A 26207-nucleotide genomic window follows, 5' to 3' on the forward strand; every position below is an offset into this window, starting at 1 on the left:
ATCCAATATGCAAATAACAGGAGGAGAAAAAGAAATTAATGGAGGTCAGACGATAATTATTCCAACCACAACAAAAAAATAACTTCCCTAAGATAATAATGAATAATTGTTTTGTCATCAGTCCCATTATGCTGGGTGGGACTGATGATAAAACAACACTAACTTTGAGAAATTAAAAAAAAAAATTAAAAGGAATTCCTAAAAAGTCCCAGTCAGAAAAAAACAAGCTATTTAATAAGTAAATTAAGTATCTCTTCACCAACAGTGGAACCCAAAGGCAGCATATAATCTATACAACTACTGAAAGAAAAGAGCTGCTCTTCAGAATCCTCTGGGCAGCAACGATGTCACTCATTTCATAAAGTAAAAGAAGTTAATTTGTATAACAAAGCAAATAGATCACTCTACTATCTAAGAGAAAAACTTGATAGGAATCTAGCAAACCAATAAAACAAATGGAACAGAACCACAAGGAAGCTTTGAGAACACACAAAGGAATATAATCAGCATATATATCCTATATAATAAAAGGCTAATATGCAAATTGTCCCCTTGACCAGGAGTTAAACCTGGAGTTCGACCAGGGGTTGGGACCGGCTGGCCAACTGCCCTCGGCCCCTCCTCCCAGCCAGCCTCGCCCCATATTCACCCCCCATCCCAATCAGGCCAAGCCAGCAGGGAGAGGGGCCCCGTTCGGGGTAGGCTGGCCGGACCCTACCCATGCACGCATTTGTGCACCAGGCCTCCAGGATATATATATACACAAGAGGCCTGGTGCACAAAATTTGTGCATGGGGGTGTGTGTGTCCCTCAGCCCAGCCTGCACCCTCTCCACTCTGGGACCCCTCGAGGGATGTCCGACTGCCCGTTTAGGTCTGATCCCAGTGAGATTAGGCCTACAGGGGCAGTCAGACATCCCTCTCACAATCCAGGACTGCTGGCTCCCAACACCTCGCCTGCCTGGCTGCCTGCCTGATTGCCCCTAACCGCTTCTACCTGCCAGCCTGATCACCCCCTAAACACTCCCCTACCAGCCTGATTGACGGCTAACTGCTCCCCTGCAGGCCCGATTGCCCCTAACTGCCCTCCCCTGCAGTCCTGGTCACCCCTAACTGCCCTCCCCTGCCAGGCTGGTCACCCCTAACTATCCTTCCCTGCAGGCCTGGTTGCCCCCAACTGCCCTCCCCTGCCAGCCTGATCGCCCCCAACTGCCCTCCCCTGCAGGCCTGGTCCCCTCCAACTGCCCTCCCCTGCAGGCCTAGTCGCTCCCCAACAGCCCTCCCCTGGAGGCCTGGGTCCCCCCCAACTGCCCACCCCTGCCGGCCTCGTCACTCCCAACTGCCATCTCCTGCCAGCCTGGGTCCCCCCCAACTGCCCTCCCCTGCTGTCCTGGGTCCCCCCCAACTGCCTTCCTCTGCCGGCCTGGTTCCCCCCCAATTGTCCTCCTCTGCTGCCTGGTTGTCCCCAACTGCTCTCCCCTACAGGCCCGGTCACCCCTAACTGCCCTCCCCTGCCGGCCTGGCTGCCCCCAACTGCCCTTCCTTGCAGGCCTGGTCCCACCCAACTGCCCTCCCCTCCTAACCATCTTGTGGCTGCCATCTTGTGTCTACATGGGGGAAGCCATCTTTGACCACATGGGACAGCCATCTTATGTGTTGGAGTGATGGTCAATTTGCATATTACCTCTTTATTAGTTAGGATATACACTGAGTGGCCAGATTATTATGACCACCCCATCAGTACTTCGTTGGGCCACCTTTTGCCTTCAATACTGTGGCAATTCTTCTTGGCATTGACTCCATGAGATGTTGAAAGGTGATGCGAGGAATCTGACACCATGCCTGATGAATAGCACTGTCCAGTTCTGTGAGATTTGATGGTTGTGGAACCAGCAGCCTGATGGCTCTTTTAACTTTGTCCCACAAATGCTCAATTGGATTGAGATGTGGTGATTGTGGGGGCCACCTAAGCAAGGTAAAGTCTCCCTCATGTTCTTGAAACCACTCCTTCACAATATGAGCACCGTGGCATGGCGCATTGTCTTGTTGGAAGAAGCCATCTCCATTGGGATACGCCATCAACATGATAGGACGAACTTGATCAGCAATGATACTTAGGTATGTTGTGCTATATAGACATTGTTCTACACGAAGTAAAGGGCCCATATCATGCCAGGAAAACATGCCCCAAACCATAACACTGCCCCCACCGGCTTGAAGGGTTGTACTCATGCATGTGGGGTGCATGCTTTCATGTTGTTTCCGCCAAATTCTCACTCTGCCATCTGCAGGATGCAACTGGAAACGTGATTCATCGGACCACATGGCTTTTTTCCAGTGCTCGAATGTCCAATCCTTATGTTCCTGTGCGAATTGGAGATGTTTTATCTTGGTAACTGGAGACAGCAACGGTGTTCAAACAGGCTTCGGCTTCCATATCCCATACGATGCAGTGTACGGCTAATTTGCCTACACACGTCAGGTGGTCATAATAATCTGGCCACTCAGTGTGTGTGTGTATATATATGTATATGTGTGTGTGTGTGTGTGTGTGTGTGTGTGTGTGTGTGTGTATATGTGTATATATATATATATATATATATATATATATATATATGATTGGTATGTTTTACATATATATGCATATGTGAGAAAATATCACATGGTAGTATATAGTTATATGTTTTATAAATATACATACACACATTTTATTAGTCTCTTTCTCTGGTGAACCCTGACTAATATGTTGGCCACAAAAAATTTTTGATAAAATTTTTAATTGAAAGATTTATTATCTAAATTTCTATGGTATTTTAGATAATTTAGAAAAGATAAACAGAAAATCTTAACAGCTTGGATATAATGGGAAAAGGAAGACTAAAAAGAAAATTAAATATCAAACTATCCAGGAAGCAATGAAAATTTCCACTTTATGTAAAATAGTGACACAGCAAAATCAATACTTAAAAGAAAGAGTGAAACAGTCTTACAACAGGTGCTAAAGTTTAAAAAACTCTTATTTACTAGTTAACACTGGTTTGCATTTTATCTTGTAATAGTTTCACCTTTTCTCTAAAAGTAACATAGCTTGCCCATCATTTGACTTTTCTCCTTTTTCACTTCTGTGCTCCATACGTTGTTACTGTAATTACGTTATATAGAGAAGTCTGGTGACCTATGTGAGTTTACCTACTCAGCTTATAATAATTCCCTTATTTTTAAAGGGCTCTCTTTACAAATAGAGGTAATTTTACACAAGTAATTACTACTTGGATTTATGTGAACACCAGCCAAGTCACACATGGATAAGCTCTCTGAAATTTTTATAGTAAATTTTTCTATAGGAATTTAAAAATATAACTCAGAAAAGCAAATAAGTTACTCTCAATACCAATGAAGGGGTGTAAACTGGGAGTTTTGCAGTTGCCATATGCCCCCAGAAGCATTAAAAACCCAGCAGTAAAGAGGTAAAGGGAACAAAAAAGAAAGAGACACAGAAAAAAACAAAGAAAAGTAGCATTCCAGGTTCCATTTGTTCAACTTATACTTGGATTATCTGTAATATTTTAATTTACTTCTTAAGTAAAATTGGAATGGATTTCTATCATTTGCAACCTAGAAAACCTGGACTAAAACTACAGTAACCAGTTCATAGTCTGTAATGCATATACTACACCAGTTCCAGATTTAAGTACTCAGAATATATATATATATATATATATATATATATATATATATATAATCAGAAAATGTCAGTGCCCTCAGTAAATGGGTGTAGTAGAAGACTAGCATTTTATAATAGGAGCCCAAAATATTATAATGCAGAATATAATGGACATATATTAGAAAATTAAAGAAGAGAGGTAAGTCACCCGTTAAAGGGATCACAAAAAGCTCCCAAGCTGAGACGACACTGGAACTGCATGTTTGAGCATAAGTGGCATTTAACCAAGTGAAAATGTGGGAGAAAGTCATGCTGGACAGTGGAAACCTGTATAAAGGCCCAGAGGAGTAAGAGAGAAGGTCATTTTCAAGCATCGATAAATAATCAAAAGTGTAGGGAGAATAGGGAGGCATAATGGAAAAAGGAATATAAATAAGACAGGCAACAAATTATACCCAACCTTTTCCTGAGTGTGACGGGAAGCCACAGAAAGATTTAAAGCTAGGTGAAATGATAAATTTGAAGTTTCAGAACACTCTGGAAGCACTTTGGAGGATATGAAGTGGCCAAGAAAGCATGTGAAGAAATATGTGGAACCTATTTGAAACTTTTACTGAGAATAGGATAAATAGCTGACCTAAGTGGGGAGACATTGTGAGGAGGCAGAGGATGGACTCAGGGGATAAGCAGGAGTGGCCCTCCACAAGCACGGGTTGGGGACACTTTCAGAGACTCTTTCTGCACTTACCACACAGGTAAAAATGTGACACTCATTCATATTGCTTGTGTGAGGACAAATTAGGTGGGGTGTGTCAAAGCACCTTGCAGAATTAAAAAGCTATAATTATCTTTGGTAATAATCGCATTAAGCTCAGACTTATGAGAAATTGAACAGTCCTTTCAGTCAACCCAGTTATAGTTCATTTTTTTAAAATATATTTTATTGATTTTTTTACAGAGAGGAAGGAAGAGGGATAGAGAGTTAGAAACATCGATGAGAGAGAAACATCGATCAGCTGCCTCCTGCACACCTCCTACTGGGGATGTGCCCGCAACCAAGTTACATGCCCTTGACCGGAATCGAACCTGGGACCTTTCAGTCCGCAGGCTGACGCTCTATCCACTGAGCCAAACCGGTTTTGGCTAGTTCATTTTTTAATATTGGGGACAGACCACTGATTATTTATCTTAACTCTCTCCCCAATCATTTCTCATTCCTACACTACCCTCTACTTCTACTTTTTAATTTTCTCTTTGTATTTCCTTAATTCCTCTCTTTCTCTTCTTTCCCAGAGAGCCTTTTTCAAAATGTTGATACAGGCTATGAATCAGGATTATTATTAAATAGAGGTCCGGTGCACGAAATTCAGTCCTGAGGAGGGGAGTCCCTTAGCCTTGCCTGTGCTCTCTCACAGACTGGGACCCCTCAGAGGATGTCCACTTGCTGGCAGTCACACATCTCTCTCGCTGTCTTGGACCCCTCGCTCCATACCACCTGCCTGCTTGCTACTCCTTACTGCTTGGCTCACTGCTCCTTAGTGTTGCCGTGGAGACAGGAGTGGCTCCCGCCACTGCTATGTCTGCCTCCTGGTGGTCAGTGCACATCATAGTGACTGGTCATTCTGGTCATTCCACCGTAATGGTCACTTAGGCTTTTATTATATAGACTAGAGGCCCGGTGCACAAAAATTTGTGCACTGGGGGGGGGGGGGGCGTCCTTAAGCCCAGCCTGCCCCCTCTCACAGTCCAGGAGCCCTCAGGGGATGTCCTACTGACGGCTTAGGCCTGCTTCCCATGGGAGGCAGTCTGGCCTCCCTCTGAGGGAGGCAACCGGACGATCAGGGGAAGGCGCTGCCCCCATCACCCCATTGCTGCAGCCACTGCCGGCTGCCCCCTCAGCCCTCACAGCCACCAAGGTGTTTTCATCAACATGGACTCCAGTCCATTCACCACGAAAAAAGGACAATTTTCTTTTGGCATTTTCAAGATGTCTCTTTCATAGGATATCACATTTCTTTCTTTTTTTTATCCCCACCTAAGGATATTTTTCCATTAATTTTTAGAGAGCGTGGAAGAGAGAGGGAAAGGCAGAGAGAAACATCTTTGTGAGAGGGACACATTGATTGGTTGCCTCCTGCATGAGCCTTGACCAGGGCCCCAGCCAGGGAGGAGCATGCAACCTAGGTATGTGCCCTTGACCAGAATCGAACCAGGATCCTGCGGTCTGCAGGCCGAGGCTCTATCCACTGAGCCAAACCAGCTGGGGTAGGATATGACATTTCTTAGCCCCTCCAGCAGCAGACCTTTGTTTTTTCCTCCAGGAGTGAGGTGGAAAAACCCTAGATCACTTACTTGGATTCTTATTAGCCAAGAGAGTGACATACTGCAAGCTTAGTCAAAGAGTTGTCAGAAAAGGTGTTTCCTGTGCAGCTCACACACAGAGGTGGGCCTTCCGGCTTGCCGTGGCTCTCTCTGGGTCTCGCAGCTATGGCAGCTACCAAGCCATCTCTCGCAGGGCCTCGCAGCTGCGGCAGCTTTGTCAGAAAGGACGTCCAGAAGGTCGTCTGGAAGATGTCCAGTCTAATTAGCATACTACACTTTTATTAGTATAGATAAGGTCAAATGTAACCATGTATGGTTTATTCAGTATTGACAATGGGCCAGGCAATGTGGTAATGAGACTAACTTGGTCTCTGTCCTCACACTAAGTTTACAGTCCACCTAAGATAGGCGATTAAAGAAGTGATGGAGTCTGGCTGGTGTTGCTCAGTGGTTGAGTGCCAGCCTATGAACCAGAAGGTCATTGTTTGATTCCTGGTCAGGGCATATGCCTGGGATCCCCAGTGTGGGGAGTTCAGGAGGCAGCCAATCAATGATTCTTTCTCATCATTGATTCTTTCTCTCCTTCTCCCTTCCTCTCTGAAATTAGTAAAAATCTTTTTTTTTTTTTTTTTTTTAAAAAGGGGTGTTGAAGTGTGTGTGTCTGGGTGTATGGAAAGGGTGTGTGTGTGTGTGTGTGTGTGTGAGAGAGAGAGAGAGAGAGGGGGGGGGAGAGAGAGGCAGGGGGAGGAGAGCAAGAGAGAGAAAGGCATTGAATTTCTATGGGATCACAGCACATGAACTTAAAACACTGCTAGGAATGTCAGTTTTCACAGGATAATAATGTTTAGGAGAACTAGCATATGAGGAAGGGTTATTTAGGCACTACTGGCCACTAGGGGGTTTGGGATATAAGAATTTTTCCAGAATAAGAAAAGGACCTCCTTTAATGTCCTGATGCTGAAAATAACACAATTTTTTTACAGGAATAAAGAAATTCAGTTACATGAAAAACAGGTCATGGAGAGAAAAAGACTGAGAGAGTCATGACTGTGGAAAATGTCAAAATTAGTATTGTTACTAGAGGAAGAATACCACCTTAAGAAATGCATAGTGATAGCAAGATACATTTTAAAGCAAAACTCCATCTGAGAAAGAACACCTGAATCAGAATATTTCTAATTATCACATCTGGGAATATAGGGGATATGAAACTGACTTGAAGAGAAAGAAGAAAATGGTATTTTTATACAATTAATTAAATACTATTTCTATAAAAGAATACCACTCTCTGATTAGATTTTAAAAGATAATGTGCTAACTGAAAAACTGATTAAATGGATTGAAATTGCTTACATAGGGAAAGAAACACACTTGAAAAATAGATATAATCATAGCATAATTTAATGCCATAAAACACTCCAAGATTGTGTTATTATTTCCTCATATACAGAGGGTCCCCCACTCAGCAATAACAGCGGAGAAAACAATTGATAGGCAGAAGCTGCCTCAAGGACTGCAAGGCAGGAGACATCTCCACATGACCTCCATTATCAGCAGACCTGTCACTCACACCCACTCAGGAAGCTCCTGGGAGCATTCAAAGAAGTTGAGGATTATAGAGGCAAGTGGAGGAATCACCTTGCAGGTAAGTAAATTGCCTATCAGCCTACAACAGTAGAAACGTCTCAAGAAATGATGCAAAGGTCAAAAGAAAATAATAAAAAGCCCACTGACCAACAATGCTTTAAGACATAGTGTCTTAAGTTATAGTTTTTTGATGTCTTTTAAGGACTCAAAAATGCATTAGAAAATCCACAAAGCCCTTTGTTCAGAAATAAAGGCAACTAGAATCACTAAAACTCATTCTAATATAAGTGAACTAAAATTTAAAATTGTGTGGACCCATCCATTTATTTTTTTCAAATTTTCATTCATTTATTGTATCTGTGCTCATAATAAAACAGCTATTTTTGTTTTATTCAAACAACTAGTTGGTGTAAATCAGTGTTAGGTATGAACAAGATAATGCTATGCTACTAATGGTTGAAAAAAACATAAAATAATGGTAAGATGTATTAACTTATCTTAAACTTGGGAGATCCATATCTTATTTTTATATGTAAACCATCCAATCAAATTTCAATCATATTTAAATGTTTTTCAATATTTTATTAGTTTGTTAGTGACTTCATTTGATATGAACTTATTTGATAACTATACTCTTAGAATATGAATAAAATGATTAACTATATGTATCCACAATAAGATAAAATATACAGATATAAATATCTGTATTTTATAGTTTTGCATTATTACTATCATTATATTTCTATTATCTTTAGGTTATTGTTGTTGTCCTTTCTTCCTTTTCTCTTTTGTCTTTCCATTTCTTCTAAAGGTCTGTACCCAATTATCCCAATGTATGTTTGTGTGTGTGTGTGGTGGGGGCAGTTCCCACAACACCAAGCAATTCTCCAGCATCAGCTGGGTATCCTACAATTCAACTTAATCCTGACGCTACCCACACAGAGACAGCATCAGATTCACTAGGTTCAGGACTCAGCCCCACGAGACTGCTCTCCACTTCAGATGCCAGTTTCAGGCCAGGTTATCATCTGTGCTTCTGACCAATTGGCCATAAATCAGAGGTGTTCATACCCCACTCCCTCTTGGGTTCCATTAATTTGCTAGAGCAACTCACATGACTCAGAAAACCAGTTTACTTACTAGATTACTGGTTTATTACAAAGGTCATTGAGGAATACAAATCAACAGCCAGATGAAAAGATACACAGAGGGAGGTCTCAAACAAAGGCGCTTCTGTCCCTGTGGAGTGTGGGCCCAGCACAACAAAGCATTGTTTTCTTAAGCTACTAAATGGGGTGATTTATTACTCAGCAACAAAGAAGCAGAGGAAACACTAAGTTTATGTCAGTGTCTATAGCTGCTAAGGTCACAAAAATGAGGGAACTCTTCTCTCCATATTTCCCAGGTTAGTGAAAAAAAATTAAATACATTGAAAATGACAATACAGTGTAAACAATAAAACAACAGAGTGAAACACATGATGCTTGGGAAGCCCAGAGAGAGGCCGTGGGCCCGGAGCATCCTTGAACATCCATGCTGAGCATGCCAGGCATCCATTTTCCAGGGTTGTGTCTATAGCACTGACAACCTGATGCACATGCTGCTTACTCTGCTGAGAGTCATACGTTCTCTGTCTCTGAACCAGCAGTGTCATGCCTTCTGCCACCACCCAGGAGACAGTGACGGTCTGGCTCATTAGTTCATAAGCAGGTTATGAAACTGTTCAGCAGTAATCACAGTTGAACTTTTATAGCTTCTACAGTCTAGGGTGGGATAGCATACTCCATTTTCATGGTTGCATAGGCTGCCTACTTGACTAATGGGAAATTAAAACTAACTGCTTTAAAATATAATTTTCAGAATGATATTTTTAATGATAATGGAAGATCATGATTGGAGTCATTGATAGTCTAGGACAACACTTAGATTACTAGATAAAAATCTGATTTTATGTTGTTTGATCAAGAGTGTCAGATAGCTAAAAAAATCAATTTTACCTTATTGCTGATTTTTAAAAGCTGGTTTCTCTGCAGCTGGATTCCATCTGTTGGTGCTAGAATTCACAGAGGGCCTTTCTCTTTTTTCTTTATTTCATTGATTTTTACCTCCTATTTGAAAAGTGTATTCCCAAGTTTGCCTCAATGGACTGGAAAGCTCTCAGTTATTAACTGCCAATTGCCATAGGCTTTTAAAAAATGTGATTCTCTTGTGTGTCACAATATGAATCATCAACTTAAAAATGGAGACTGGGGGAAAATAGTTAAAGACAATTATATCAAGTAAATTACTTGTGTCTTAAGAAAAATATTAAGATAGTTTCTTGTTCCACAGAATCTTTTTTTCTTAAAATGGCTGAAGTGTCTCCCAATTAAGGTGCTAGGTATAGACACAACCATTGTTACCCATGATGAATATTACTTTGTACATTATTGATCCACTAGTGGTCCGGTGCATGTAATCCATGCACATTAAAAGGGAATTAATTAGAGGAAATATTTTAATATTGCTATTTGCCCTTTCTTTATAATAGAAGTGTCAGAGATGAAAGAAAATCAGTAAAATGTATATGAAAATCTTCCTCCTATCAGAGTCTGGGGCACCGGGGGACCCAGAGTCAAGTCCCTACCCACCCACACATGCCTTGAAATTGCACGAGACCCAGACCCGACCGGCCCCACCCACATTGGGTAAGATCCAGACCCGGCAAGCCCCACCCTCAGCAAGCCCCCCTGGGTGTGGGGGCACAGACTCAGGTCCCCTGTCAAGCCCCGCTGGGCAGAGTGTACAGCCTCAGGTCCTCCAGAGCACACTGGGTGGGCAGGGGGCGTGGCCTGAGGTCCCCAGAACCTGGCGCCAGGGTGGGGGGTGTGGCTTGAGGTTCCCCATCAAGCCCCACCAGGTGGGGTGGGGGGCACAGCCTGAGGTCTTCTGTCAAGCCCCGCCGGGTGGGGTGTGCAGCCTGAGGTCCCCTGGCCCAGGGCAAAGGGCGTGGCCTGAGGTCCCCTGTCAAGCTCTGCCAGGTGGGGGGCGCTGCCTGAGGTCCTCCAGCCCGGGGCGAAGGGTACGGCCTGAGGTCCCCTGGCCTGAGGTCCCCTGGCCAGGCACCGGGGTGGGGGGCGCGGCCTGAGGTCCCCCATCAAGCCCCATTGGGCAGGGGGCGCAGCCTCAGGTCCCCTGCCCCAGTCTGGCACCACACAGCCTCAGGTCCCTGATGATCGCTCATTACGAGAATCCCACCTCCACCATGGGTGCAGCTATCTTGTTTTATGGGAACCCTGCCTCTGCTGTGGGTGCAGCCATCTTGTGATGTTGTGAGGGTTAATTTGCATATTACTTCTTTATTATATAGGATGTGGTGACACTATTTTTTTGAGGTATATGCTTGGATTTTCAAATATTTAGTTATAAAATTTGTCATATGTTTTGTAAACATTGCTACATAATTATATAGAGTAAGTTAAAGGAAGAACTATATTTAAAACACCAGTAACCTGAATAAAAACGAATATAATTTTTACAGTTTATTTTTTCATATTACAGTTTACATTAAATATTATTTTGTGTTAATTTCATGTGTATAGAATAATGGTTAGACAATCATGTGCTTTACAAAGTGTCCCTCCTGATATTTCTAGTACCCACCTGGCACCATATATAATTATTGCAATACTTTTTACTATATTTATAATTTTAAATGATTTTTAGTAGAAATTGAAATGCTCTTCTTTGCTTGCACATTAAAATTTTTTTAAAATGTATTTTAGAGAGGAAGGGAGAGGGAGAGATAGAAACTTCAATGAGAGAGAATAACTGATAGGCTGCCTCCTGCACGTCCCCTCCTGGGGATTGAGTCCACAACCCAGGCACTGAAATCTAACCTGGGACCCTTCAGTCCGCAGGTCAATGCTCTATCCACTGAGCCAAACCAGCTAGGGCTGCTTGCACATATTTTATACATTGGTCTCATATAATTATTTCTGGTGATTTCACTACCAGCAAAAGAACAATGGTCTTTAGAGTATGGGGAGGAAGATTATAAGAAGGAAGAGAATAATGTTTACTTCTTATAGAAGAATTAACTAAAATATATAGGATAAGTTACTTACTAAAAATATTACACTATTTTATTTTTATGTATGCTTTTTATGTCAAAGTATAAAGAAGAAAAGTGCACTAACCTTACATTTACAGATCAATAGATTTTTTTACATTGCAAACACACCCAGTAAGCATCACCCAAATCAATATATGAGATATTATTAAATACTCAGAAAGTACCCATATGCTTGCTCGCTCTTATTATGCTTTTTTTTATTTTTGGTCTCAGGGATATAAAGTACTAAAAGCATCCCAAATAACTCATACTGTATCACCTCTACTATAATATAATAAATTATTGAAAGTCACACAGGCCATCTGACCATGTACTAGTATTCATTTGTCTTTTGTGCATATCGGAGTTGGAAGTATAAAGATTAAAGAACATGACCAGTATTAACCCTAAGGTATTAAAGTATATCACTGAGCACAAAAGCAGGGGTTTTGAAAGAAATATTGTACAATCATAAAATAGTCAAAGATACAGTCAGTTTGCATATATTTCTAGCACAAATGGAGAATACTAAATAAAAAAAAGGGAAATCTTGATGGAAAAACCTAGAATTTTATATTTGAACCTGATACTCTAGTTTTGTGTGGCTGCTTGCCTCTGGTGCTTCTATATATTTTCCTTCAAAAATTAACAATATAATCCTCTTAAATATGTAGTGTGAATTCTACATTTTATAGAAGTTTATATTCAAAATCTTTGGATGTGCATTTTGCTCTAAACTGGTATCCTGGTTTAAGAAGTTACTATACATGGACACTATAGTTTGTGGTTAAAAATTAAACAACTTCAAAGGCCATTATTATATGAAGAAATATTACGCTGATATATCAGCAACCAAGCTGTTCTATTAAAATTAAAACATAGATGCTTAATTTTAAATCATTGACTACTATCTAAAAACTATTGGTAAATTCTACTAGTCATATTGAAATGTGTCTTTAAAATGTACATTAATAAAATAAATAAGTATTGGATATTACTCTCTCAAAAAGCAAGAAAGGTGTTTAAAAGTAACAGCTAAATTGATAGTCATTCCTTTGATACTTTAAAAACTGTTTAATTAAAATGTTAATTTACATACACACAATCACACACACACAGAGCTATTATTGCTTTCAAGTGCACATCGGATTAAACACATATTTTAGGGCCATTACCTTAGGAAACAGTAAATAACTTTCAAGTCACTATGATCAGGGGCATTTCAGTAGATTGCTAAATATTGAGCCCTGAATACTAAAAATATTGGATATATGTAGGCCTGATTATCAGGTACAAATAATTTGATACAATCATGTGTTGTTTTTTTACATATAAACGCATAGACACACGGCGGGGGGGGGGGGGGGAGAAAGAAAGAGAGAGAGAGAGAGAGAGAGAGAGAGAGAGAGAGAGAGAGAATGAATGAATATGACAGTCCCGAATTTCTCACCATCTGTGTGCCTGTGAACAAAACATTTTCTCATGGATAAGTTAGATTAATTACAGCAATACTAAAAATTTCCTTCTACAGCCAAGTTGGTATATTTGGGGTTAATTCAGATTTGCCCTGTAGGCCTCATGTGAGAATTCAACTTGAACTTCAAAATGTATTCATTGTCTGTGATGACTGGGCTTCACTGGTCAAGTCCTAATTTCAGGTTCTGTGAAGAGGAATCTATCTCCTTGTATCAGCTGGTAGAGGCACTCCAACTCAGAACCTTGAAACCACATAGACTTTTTAAAAAATGGATCTTTATTGTTGAAAATAGTACAGATATCCCCCTTTTTTTCCCCATTAACCCCCTCCACCCTGCACCTACCCCCCCTCCTCCAGACCTTCACCACACTACTGTCTGTGTCCATGGATTATGGATATAGGCATATACTAGTAAATTATTTGGTCAGTCTCTCCCCACTCACCTATTCTGGTCCATGCGTCTATGTCTGGATCTACTTTGTTCATCAGTTGATTTTGTTCATTAGATTCCACAATGAATGACATAATTGACTTTTAATAGGAGATGCTTGTCAAACCTGGAACCACCACAATGGCAGACCATGCACAGTGCTCCTGTGACTTCAGCAGTCTCTTTAGCGCTCTCCCCCAACCCCTTGGGGGCTACTTACACTGAGCTACACTGAGCCACAATGACCCAACACCCTGGAAAACATAAGACCAGTCCATGAAATGAGGTGCAGGCCTAGTCTGACCATTGCATTCTCACCTGTCACACTCCTTTGAAATATGCCTTGATTCTTTACTACCAGAGCAAGGACCTGTGTCTAACACCAAGAAATGCTGTCCTCTTCAAGGTTCTTGCTGTTTCTATGCCAATTAAATAGGAATGGAGCGATACTTTGTTACCTGATGCATTCAGATGTTTTTACTGAATTCCAGGCAGTACCAATTCTACTTCTGTTTAGTTTCATATGAAAATTCCAATTTGCAATACTTTTTTTCCCTTAAGACTATTAGAATTTCTTTTGATTGGGACAAAGCCATTGTTAATTCAGAGCTCTTGGTGTAATTATTAGCTGTCAAATGTAATTTTATTAAGGTTGTCAAATAGAATTAAAAAAAATAGTATGATCTTAATATAAAAAGATGCTATTCTCAAATTTTAATGTAAATGCTACACTGAAAGAAAAAAAAACAACTATGTTGCCTATTTGAGCCATTATGCATATGTCATTGATAAACAATTTTAATAATATAAATGTTATTGGAAATTTAAATGAGGACTCTGATTATAATTTAGTTTTCTCTATATTAAAATAAGAGGTATTTAATTTTTCTTTCTTGTAATTATCTGATTTTAATGCTAACTACCTAAGTAGAACTGTGAATTTAAATTTCATTCTTAATAGGTGAAGCATGTAGCCTAGTGTTATATTTTTATAAAAACTATTTTTAATAAATTAGTCTGATTTTTAAAACATTAATACAAATTTATCCTAACATAGAGGGCAAATACAAACATTTTTCTGTTACATAAGAACTTGAATAACAAAATAGATTATTTCAAAACTAGGGTAACATATATGATATATAATTTTAGATCTAATAAGGCACTTTTTTTTTTACCTGAATAAACGAAAGTAATATTTAAAGGTACTAAGTTTTCTTTTTAAAACCATAAATAAAATTGTGGCATGTCATAATGTGTAGATAACTAAAACAGAAGGATGTTGACTAAAGTTTAAATGCACTGTAGAAAGAGAACTAAATATATATGTAATAATTCAACAAAAATAGCAATTGCATTTTCTTTTGGGAAAACAAACTGAAAAAGTGTTTCTTCCTTGGCAGTTGTAGAACTTTGCAGAGGACCCAGTATGACAGGGTAGTATTAAATCCAAAGACAGATCCTTGAATCCCAGGTAGGGGGGACAAGAAAAGGAGATGTGGCTTAAATTTAATACTCTCAAGAGTGTGTTTTTTTTTGCAAAGAATGGCATCCAGAAAGAAATGGGATCTAGAAAATTAGTACAGTTACTGAAAAAAATCTGTTGCAATGGAAGTAGACATGTAGGACCTTAATAGATTAGTCTAACATGGACTGGCAAGACAGAGTGAATTAGCTAAGTAGAAACACATTTCAATAAAAAAAATTTTTTTTTTAAATACATTTCCCTTAAGTGGGAAATACACAAAGATCGGAAACACACCAATGTTCTATCACTTTTTATCACTTTTTTGCTAGTGATTTTCAGCCTATTCACCAATTTAAAGGGATAAGTGGGCAAGGTTTCTGGTATTTTCTGATTTTATTCTACCATTTGCTTCTTAAATGCAGTCATGTCCTCAGGTCTCTGTCCTCAGATACTCTGTTGGCAATTTTCTAAAACAATACCCACTCTGTAGGTTTCATTTATCATTCCAGTCAAATCCTTATCAAATCTGTATCTCAAAACTTGACCTTCAGTTCTTATTCCAAGATGCCTGATGTCTCCCCCAAGTTATCTTAAAGATACCTCAAACTTAACATATCCTTCACTAAGTTTTCTAATTTTTCAAAAAACTTTCTAGATGTTCTTAAAAATAAAAATACAGGAAAGCAAAGAACAATATCTATTTTCCTGCCATCCGATCCAATCTGTACTAATACCGTGGTGTAGTTGCTACTAGTTTTTCTCTTTTTAAGCAAAATTACTTGTTCTGTACAAATGGTATATATTATAAAACTTTCAAACATTATCAGAAAAAGCATGAAGAGATACCTGAATCCAGACTATGCCATTTCTAAACATGACTCAGGTTAGGAACATTATGTGAATATCAAGGCAAAGAACTTCTATTGATTCAAACTTTACCACCAGTTCTTAGACACAGGCACTCCTTTACCAAGTTCAATATTTAAATTCATTTTGTATCTATTAAATGTAGTGGTCAAGTAGGCAATTTCCCATTTTACCCCCAGGAAGAACTCAACAGTTTGGCTATGTTTATTGAATTGGTTAATATTTAAGAAGTCTGTCTGCTATTCCTGAATGGCCTATATGCTGGTGATACATTTTTTCAAGGCATTCTCACCCTCAGATTTTGTACTAGACCTTCCTACATTACCTTTGACATTCACTACATTTGTTTACCTTTAAAAAAAGAAAAGAGAACTGAGACCAGTCTGATTATTTTCACCTATGTAATAATTTGCTTTTCCTGCTTACCATTTTTTTTCTTTTTTTCATATGGTATATAATTGCAATATTGATATATGTCTCATTTTTATTGAATTCTTTAGAACATAGGTCCTTTTTCGGTATTCAGTTATTTCGTCATTTTAAGAAAATACATTTTGTTTTCCATTCTGTATTGCTGCACTCTAGAAATACATTATGATATCCCATTGTTTAAGTGTTTTGTTTTTAAATTTTTGCAATAATTAGGGTTTCAAGGCTTTCCACTACAACAGCAATTTGATTATTGGTGGTATATCTTCTTTTTCTCGTTCTTTCTAACTTAAAGTCCAAATTGGTGTGTGTTGATTTTGAATATTCTTAAGTCTGAAATTCCCTTTACATCTCATTCTGATGTTTAATCATTTAGTGTTTGAGCTCTTCTTATTTTAGCAAACTATATTCTTAATATGCTAATTTACATAGCAAGAAGCAATTGAGAGAAAAAATGTTGAACTGACTTCTTAGACTTGGGGATAGCACATTTTTAATATTTTATTTGTTTTAACTTTTTTTCATTTATTGGCATAGATATTTCCTTCATTACCTGCTATTATGTATGTAGGCTTACTTATTCTGGTCTAGTTCTGTCCAACACTGAAATTTGCTTTGATGACTGTGTGTGAATTCTTGTCATTCTCCCACTATATCTGAGGACAGTTTGTTTGCCCCTCTGAGCTATAGTTTGAGGGCTAAGCATGGCCTGAGTGGATGGTCAGAGGATGTGGAAACAGCAGCTAAGTAGGTAAAGTTGAAGTTTATTTATTTAAGAATAAATGGGCTATGCTCGTTTCTCTGTTATATATGCTTTAGTACAATACAATTTGTCATACAAACTGCGGAGCTTTATATTCTGTCTTTAGGAAGGAAACAGACTTAATGAATCTCATTCATTTATGTAACTAGTTTTTGAGGGACTAAGGGTTCTGTGGTCTTTTATGGTTAGCCTGACTCCTACTCAATGCAAGGAGCTCAGTGAGCTGTGCCAATAAAAACTATCTTAGATTTGCAAATGCCACACACCCAAGGCTAGACAATGCCACACACCCAAGGCTCCACAGTGTTGGGATAAGAGAAGTTGAACCAGCTACAAATAATTATGTTAAGGGAAGAGCTATTGCAAAGGCTTTGTGCTAACATGCCATTTTAAAAATATTACTGTCTCTTCATTGGTAACTTTTTCATAACTGAATCAAAACTTCCTACTGAAGGAATTCTTAATAATGCAGTAAGAAGTGTGTTTGAATATACACACTAGTGAGACTATATCACTTTTCCTAAGCAATACTAGCAGATTATGTATTTCTTAATTATACCAATGACTGCTTGGCATACATTATTGTTAGTTGTGTACATGTCCTGTATCTTCCATTATATTGTAATTTCTTGACAATAGATAGCATGTAATACTATTATTATTATTATTTACTTTAAACAGTGTATCAAAGATTGTCTTACATATAATCCACTAGAGGCCCAGTGCACGAAAATTCATGCACTTGGGGGGTCCCTCAGCCTGGGAGTCTCGCAGGCCGGGAGCCCTCAGGGATATCTGACTGACAGCTTAAGCCTGGTCCCTGTGGGGAGCAGGCCTTAGCCCAGCCGTGGGAAAACTATGGCCCGCGGGCCAGATCCGGCCCGTTCGGCTGTTCTATCCGGCCCATGGAGCCGAAAGAGCGGAGGGTTCTCTTGCTCTCCCCTCCGCTCCTTTACTTTGAATTTATATTAGTTCACACAAACACTCCATCCATGCTTTTGTTTTGGCTCTCAGGTCCAGTTTAAGAACCCATTGTGGCCCTCGAGTCAAAAAGTTTGCCCACCCCTGCCTTAGCCACAGTCTGGCTCCCTCTGCGGGAGGCAAGCAGCCGCCCCACACCCCCACCACCCATCTGCCGCTGCTGGTCCCCACTGCCCTTCCCCTCTCCCCCAATCGCCATCCCCTCCCTCTGCCCACTGGCATGCGCCTTGGCTGGCCTGGGGCCACCTGCTCGCCAGCCCCACCCCTGCCGACCATTTGTTCTGTCGTTCGGTTGATTTGCATATTATGCTTTTATTCTATAGGGTGACCAGAAAATGTTTACTTAGATCATTCTTTTTTTCTATTACAGTTGATATTAAATACTATTTTAAATTAGTTATAGATGTGCAGTGTAGTGGTTAGACAATTATATAAATTACATATTTGGGCCATTCTTATTTAGAAATCTTAATGGCACCAGATGGATTTGCCAGTTTTGACAATTGCCAAGTTGGGGTTCTCCAAAGAAACAGAATCAATAGGTTATATATCTTATAAGGAATTTGCTCATGCTATTATGGAGGCTGAAAAGGCCCAAGGTCAGTAGTTGGTAAGCTGGAAACTCAGGAGAACCAGGTCCAAAAGCTGGTTGTCTTGAGACCCAGAGCTGATGTTACAGTTTGAGACAGGAAAAAAAACCCCACAATCTTCCTACTCAGGGCAGTCAATTAGTAGGAGTTCCCTATTACTCACAGAGGGCCATTCATTGGTTCTATTTAGGCCTTTAACTGATTGGATGAGGCCCACCCACATTAGACAGAGCAATCTATTTCACTTAGAGTACCTATTCAAAGCTTACATTTGTCTAAACCACCCCCCACAGAATGTTTGACCAAATATGTCGACACCCTTTGGCCCAGTCAAGATAACACAAAATTAAGCATCTTGCCAAATAATTGATATTTTTAAAAATAATCTCCACTGATGCACAGATGATTTCTTCCCTGAAAAAATATATGCTTCATCCCCTTTCATTATCTCATACTGATGACTTCTTTGTTCTCATACTTTCACCTCAACAGATGACTAGACAAAAGATTTTTTTTTTTGAAAAATCAGTAAATCTGGCTTTTGTGTTTTGCTTAAAAAAGTCATGGTGTTTTCAAAATAAATTATCTGTTTTTGCTATTGGATAAGAACTAAAAATAACTGGAAAACTTGGGACTATTTAGATCGCTTAATATATCTGAGAGTTTCCTGTTACATAAAGGGATATAGTTTTACTCATTTACCTCACTATATTCATTTTTATAAATTCATTTTTTCTTCTGCAGAAATATGAAATGTGCCTTTTAATCCACATTGTGTATCTTCTCCTTTTATGAAGGTAGTTGTGAGGGTGAGGAGAGACAGATAAGTTAGACAGCTATATTTCAAAGAAAGAAGTGACAGTCTTTTGTTCTGGAATGCCATTTGCATTTATGAGATATTTTCTAACGTGTCTTTCAGAGCAGGTTAGCAGCACAGTGTTCAATATTTCAGAATGTGCCTGTATTTATCATCTCTAATGACCTTTTGACATTGCCTTTATGTGATTTAAAGGAAGGGCTCTCAACCATTCCATCACCCTAAGGTCTGGTATTTATAAAATTATGTAAACATGAGAAAAATAAAAGTGAAAGTCAAGCATTTGTACAGTGAATTTAGGAAAGAGAAACATAACATTAGTCAATAAGGCTTACATGTTTTTAGTCAGAGTCTAAATATTGATTAGACAACTTGTAAAAAATTTAACAATAATTGCTTGAATCATGCAGCTCTAAATTCACCAGTTATTTAAGCCTTTGACTGTATACAAAGTGTGTGTGTATATGTTAAATTTTATCATAAAATTTAATGTCACTGCCTTTTACATGATTAGTAAAATAATTATTTTTCAAATATTTTCTCTTATGGTAGGAGTGCCAAGTAGGAAATAATAATTTTCTCATCCTGGAAAATTATTATTGATCATTAAGATAAATGGGTGGGGGAAGGGGAAACATAGGGCTTTTTATTCTTATTTTTAACTTTTCCTCTTGGTTTAACCTCTTAAATTTTGGTAGTTTTATTACTGGGAATAACTTTGGTTACCAGCTCTATTTCAACCCACCATACTTCAAAAAAAGCCATAGGGAACAGTTTGTATCATCTGCTCATGACTTAGGGGTACTTATCCTTTTGAGGCTGCTTGTCTTGGACCATCTTTATTTTGAGTGTTTTCAATTATGTCCCTTTTTCAGGAAAATTATGTAATTCAAAGGGGTACTTGGCCCTAATGGTACAATGTGGTTTTCCATTGGCTCATTTCCTGCTTCCATGAAGGATGAAGTTAATCCTTCATTCCCACACTCCTCTTAAAAATAAAATACACACATCCTAATTTCAAATCTATGCTTATTTGTCTTACTACATAAACATTGTTCTTTTAACATTTATGATGGAAACAACTTTTATACGATGAAGCAGAGAAAACTCTAGATAGATGCATAAAATCTGGGTCACATCTTAACCTAATTCTAACAACTTATTTACTTCTAATGATTGATAGCCACAGATAATCAACTGATACCATTCAATCAGCTTGCAAGTGCATTCTATTGTCTAAAACTGTGTTCAATACAAGCAAACTACTCCAAACATCTGCATATTGAACCAGTGTATAATTATCTTTGCAAATAAATGAAAGCACATAAATATTGTTAGTGTGTTTATGCTCTAAATTATATACCAGCAACATAGATCAGGGTTTGATAATATTCTACTTGATTAAAAGTTCCTACATGTATCTGCTCTTTTATGAAGCAACTAATTGACAAGTGATGAACATTAACTCTGCCCCTCATTATTATGCAATACAGTAGTAAAAACAGTCAAGTCAGTGAGGCTGAAAGTCATTATAGTGTGCTTCACACCATCCTATTTTACTAATGGTTAAAGAGAAATGCCACTAAACACTGATTATTATGAATATTTTAATTTCACCTTGGATTTCAGTCTCCAAAAGTTATTTAAAATTCAGGAAAAAAGCACTAACATAATCTATAATTACTTGTGATGCTAAAATTACCCTTACCTCTTTTTTGGCTTTCCTATAAACTAAAGAATAAAATAGACAGTGTAAAAACAAGTTATATGCTTTGTGTTTAAATGCATCACCATACACAGTTCACAGTTGTCATATTATTCTGATTGAAAATGAACTTTGTCTTACAAGAAGCATCCTGCATTCTTGAGAGATCCAGTTTTTATGCTGCATAAATGCTATAGAAAATTGTTTGAGCCTTTTCACACCATAACACCCTTGTGTTTAGTATTATATTAAAAATAATAAAGGTTAAGTCCACAAAACGTTACTTATAAAGCATAGTTTTGCTATCTATTTATGTATAACTCTACTATATCCATACTTTTTTACTTAGATGATACTTGAACGATAAAAAAAAGACATTACCTGGAAAGCTCATTACTGAATGTAGTTATGAAGTTTGCCCTTTGATGAATGAAAGATCTACGGTTTTTAGATCTTGTTACTATTTGTGCCTCTGTCTGCCCTTTCACTTACAAGCTGGTTGACACATTTGCTCAATTACAGCTACCTTGTTTTTAATTGCTGCATGTCAAACTGATTGATTGCTGTCAATTTCTAGCATTCAACAGCAATGCTTCATTGCTTCATGTCATGAATCACTATACATTTATTTGATTTCTTCCACCCACCATAAAGCAGCTGCTTGGAAATCCTGTTATCATGAACCACCCATTATGGGACTCAGTATATCTGGGATACAGTAAATATCACTTCAAGGTCAAGTGACTGGCACTGTTGTAAATATAAGGAACAATTACTCATACTTTCAAAGCTCTGAATTTGGAAGCGGCAAAACCTTTTTAAATGGATGTAGCTTATTCTAAGAAGAATGTTTTTGTCTTTGTGTTTTGTACTTTCCTGTGTGCTTCTGCTAAAGTCTAGTGTGCAGCAAAATCCCTGTACATCTATGAGTGATAACTGTCTAGTGGGTAGATGGAGGCTTGTTTATGCCATAGAACATGGGAGTGAGTCATGGAGATAATATGTACTTTGGGGCCCTTCAGAGCTCAGCTGTGATACTCGCTCCACCATGTAGTAACTGCATTACTTTCTAATAGGCTCTGCGAGCTTCTGCAGACACATCTATGAAGTTGGAATACAATGTGACTACAGGGTTGTTTTTTTTTTCCTTTTTAAAGATCAAATGAGATTGCAAATGTAAAATGGCTACCATATTGTTTGCCATACACTGACTTTTCAATAAAATTTATTTTCTTATTAAAACTTATTTTCCTTCCACAGTTATCTAATAATGGTCAATTTGTATTTAATGATAGAAATTTGATACTGAAAATTCAGTGTCTACAGCAAGGTTAGTTTATATGACAAAAAAGTTTATTTAGAAGTTTATCATAATACCTACCTGCCTTCAAAGAAAATCATTGCTCTTCAAAACATAAAAAGGCAGGCTATACCTGAGGATATTTTTTTTCCATTGATTTTTAGAGAGAGTGGAAGGGAGTGAAGGAAGGGGAGAGATAAAAACATTGAATGTGCAACCTAGGTTGGAGTCCTTGGCCAGGTGTGTGGGCCGACGTTCCAACCACTGTCCCACACCGACCAGGGCAAGAAGTTATGCTATTCCTTTTAAAGAATAAAAATTATTTGGTATACCCAGTAAGTCACAGAACACATTACTTACACATATATGGGACCCAACTCTGGCTGACTTGGTGCTTTAAAATTTCAAAGGAAAAAAAAATTAAATTCATAATAAAATCAAACTCCATTGAGCTACTGAAAAACACATACAATTCTAAAGCATGGATTATCAATTCCCTACCACAGTGAAACATAATTTATATTAAATTTAACTTAGGTAAAAAAAAAGTTTTGAAATATTTCAGCCATACTTTTAAAAAACTATAATTAAAATGGCCCTATCCCACTGGTACATAAAAGTAATTTGATACTCAATGGAGTGAGTGGGAGAAATGGGTCAGAGGACGTGTTCATTAGGATATGGTACTTAGATGTCCCATTAATTTGATTTTAAATGAAAATATGTAGTTGTAGCTAAAAGGAATAATTTTCTTTCCCTTCATTTTATGTTCATTTTCAATTGATTAGGACTTCTCAATATCAATACATTTCTAATGATGAAATATAATTATTCCCTGATTTATGTTCTAATACAAAATACTATCAGTAGTGCTTGGTAATTAAAGTCAGGAGGCACATACAGCAAGATTTTATTTTTACTGAGATATCCTAGGGAAAGCTGCTTTTGAAAATATTGCCCTTAATGCCTTTTTATGTCTATATTTTCATAATAAATTTATCATCCTGTCAAAAAATGAAAAGAATGTATTGATTATGTTTTGTTTTAAAAAATGTACATCTACAGTCATAATTTCATTGTTGTTTTATCCTCTATTATTTCAAGTGAGATAAAACAAAATAAGACAAATAAAATAAATTGTAAGAAAATAAACCAGCATTACAAGGCACTCTTGAATAAATCAGAGTTCATAAGTAAACTACAAAGATATATCCATCAAGTAAATATAAGGGGGATTATAGGTGTTTTTAATTTTAGATCATGATAATTAAATATATGAAACTTTTTTTTTCAAAAGCATCTTTCATTGCTTTTCTGGAATTTTCCAGACATGGCTAAAATTTCTTTTCAATAGTGATTCATGTTTTCTATTCCTATACAAATATAAAGGTCTGGGTACTTAATGTCTCCAGTTTTAATATTTTTATATTGTACCTGTTTATTTTGCTCATGGCAACTGAAATATTCAAAACAAAATATGCAAAATAGGTCTTCTGAGAGCAACTGATTTTATTTGAAAATATCATGGTTTAACCCCTAATGTAACCTAATCTCTGTCAAAGGCCAAAGTAGTACAAGATTTGGATTCCATGTTGTACAGGAATCCAATACATTTTTTAAAAATGTTATGTTTTCATTGTCTTTGAGGTATTCAAAATCATTGTGAAATTCCCCTGCAAATATTTATATTTGATCATCAGAATTCATTTCATGTGGGTTAGCAACAACTTCATAAAAAAAAAAAAAGTTAAGAGAATTGGGTTAGATTGAACAATTGTAGTAGGCAAAATAGTAACTTCCTTATCATTATCCCTACACTTCCCTATTTTCTAGCACATAAAATTGCAGCCCTTACTTGAATTTCCCATAGGTAGAAACATCTATTAAATAGTTTCTGTGTATTTATCACGATTTATCCAATTGGTTATACAAACTACACTTTAAAGATGCAAATTTACTTTTAATATTTATCTGTTGATTTTATAAATCATTGTATTGATGATCAAATTGTGATCTGAGGCAGGGACACAGAAAAAAAGAAATAGCTTACAGAGCCTTCTCTAAGCCATTGCCCACCAGCTTAAAAAAGCAGTTTAGCCTTGTTTACATGAAAGAAATACTTCCTTAGACCCACTGTAAACTGTGGATTAACAGTTATAATTATTTTTCTCATTGACTGTGCTCTATTATACTAAGGACCCTATGGTGATTCAGGATGTGCTTTTCGATGCACTTTCATCAGACAGTTTTCAAATTATTTGCATATCTCAATTCAATTACATTAAAATTATTTTTAATTTAAACTGCATCTTTTCCTTCTATTTCCCCCTTCTTATCTGAATAATTCTGCATTTATTTTTATAAAAATTTTTTTCTGTATTATTTTATTTCTTGTTTATGATTTTAGAACCATCTTTAATCCATCTAATTAAAACTTCTGTGAAGGACAAAACATAAACTCACTGCCAGGAGGCCCTCTGAAGTTATTTGAAAAGATTTGAACATCAATGCTCTAACTTTTCATGGCATCCTCAAGTTTTTGCAGATCCAGGTAAACAAATCGCATGATCTTTCCCAAGTATAATTAGTATACAGTTATATTATACTCTGGTGTCTTGATGAGCCTATCCGACACACAGCCATTCTACAATGTTGGCAAAATAATTCCAAAGATAGGCTATCTATAAATAAGTATTGTTTAGATGGAACAAAGGACTTTAAAAGAAAGGAACCGAGATAAAACAAATTGCAGACATTATTTCTATTTAAAAAATAAAAAGGAATAAAAATAACAGGAGAAATGCAGGCTAACATAAACAATGAAAAAAGAAAAATAACTAAGGCCCAAAGGAAGTTTATAGAAATGAAAATAGACATTTAAAAAATGTAAATATAGAGGTATTGCTTAATTTTCCTGTCCATATATAGCTTGTTTCCGCCTTAGAAGCTCTGCAGTATTGCTGAATGAGTAAGCCAAATGTACATGAGTCTGTTGAAGCATAAATGGAGACCTAAGAGGTGATAAAAATGTTAGGCTAATATACAAAGAGGTCTCTGAAGGTCCTGAGGAAAAGAAGTACATAAGGTTCAACATAGAGTTATCCATTTTATTCCTGAGACTTGATAGACATTATACTAAAACTAGAGGCCCAGTGCATGGATTAATGCACCAGTGGGGTTCCTCGGCCTGGTCTGCAGGGGTCAGTGGAGCTCCATGCTGCCACAACCCAGCCTTACCTACTAGCTCTAGCTCATCAGGCTCCCGCCTGCTGTCCATGTCAATCCCACATAGCACAAAGTAGTGTGGGAAGTAGCAGGCCGCTGGAGAGGAGCCCGGTGCCATGCTCTTCCCACTTATCCCAGCCCCTACTGCACCTGCCAGGGCTGTCTCTGGGGCGCACAGGAGGAGTGTCCGTGGGAGAGGTTTGTGCCCCCACTGCTGTGCTTGCCAGCCATCAGCCCGTATGTCAGCTAAGCAGTGCTCCCACTGTGGTAATGCACTGACCACCAGGAGGCAGCTCCTGTGTTGAGCATCTGCCTCCTGGTGGTCAGTGCATGTCATAGCTACCAGCCGGTTGTCCGGTCGCTTAGGTTTTTATATATATACTAGAGGCCTGGTGCACAAAATTTGGGGGAGTGGGGGTCCCCCCAAGCCTGGCCTGTACCCTCTCACAGTGCAGGAGCCCCACGATCGATCGCCCCAAAGAGGTAGGCC

This window comes from Plecotus auritus (assembly GCF_963455305.1).
Source record: "Plecotus auritus genome assembly, chromosome: 6".
NCBI lineage: Eukaryota > Metazoa > Chordata > Mammalia > Chiroptera > Vespertilionidae > Plecotus > Plecotus auritus.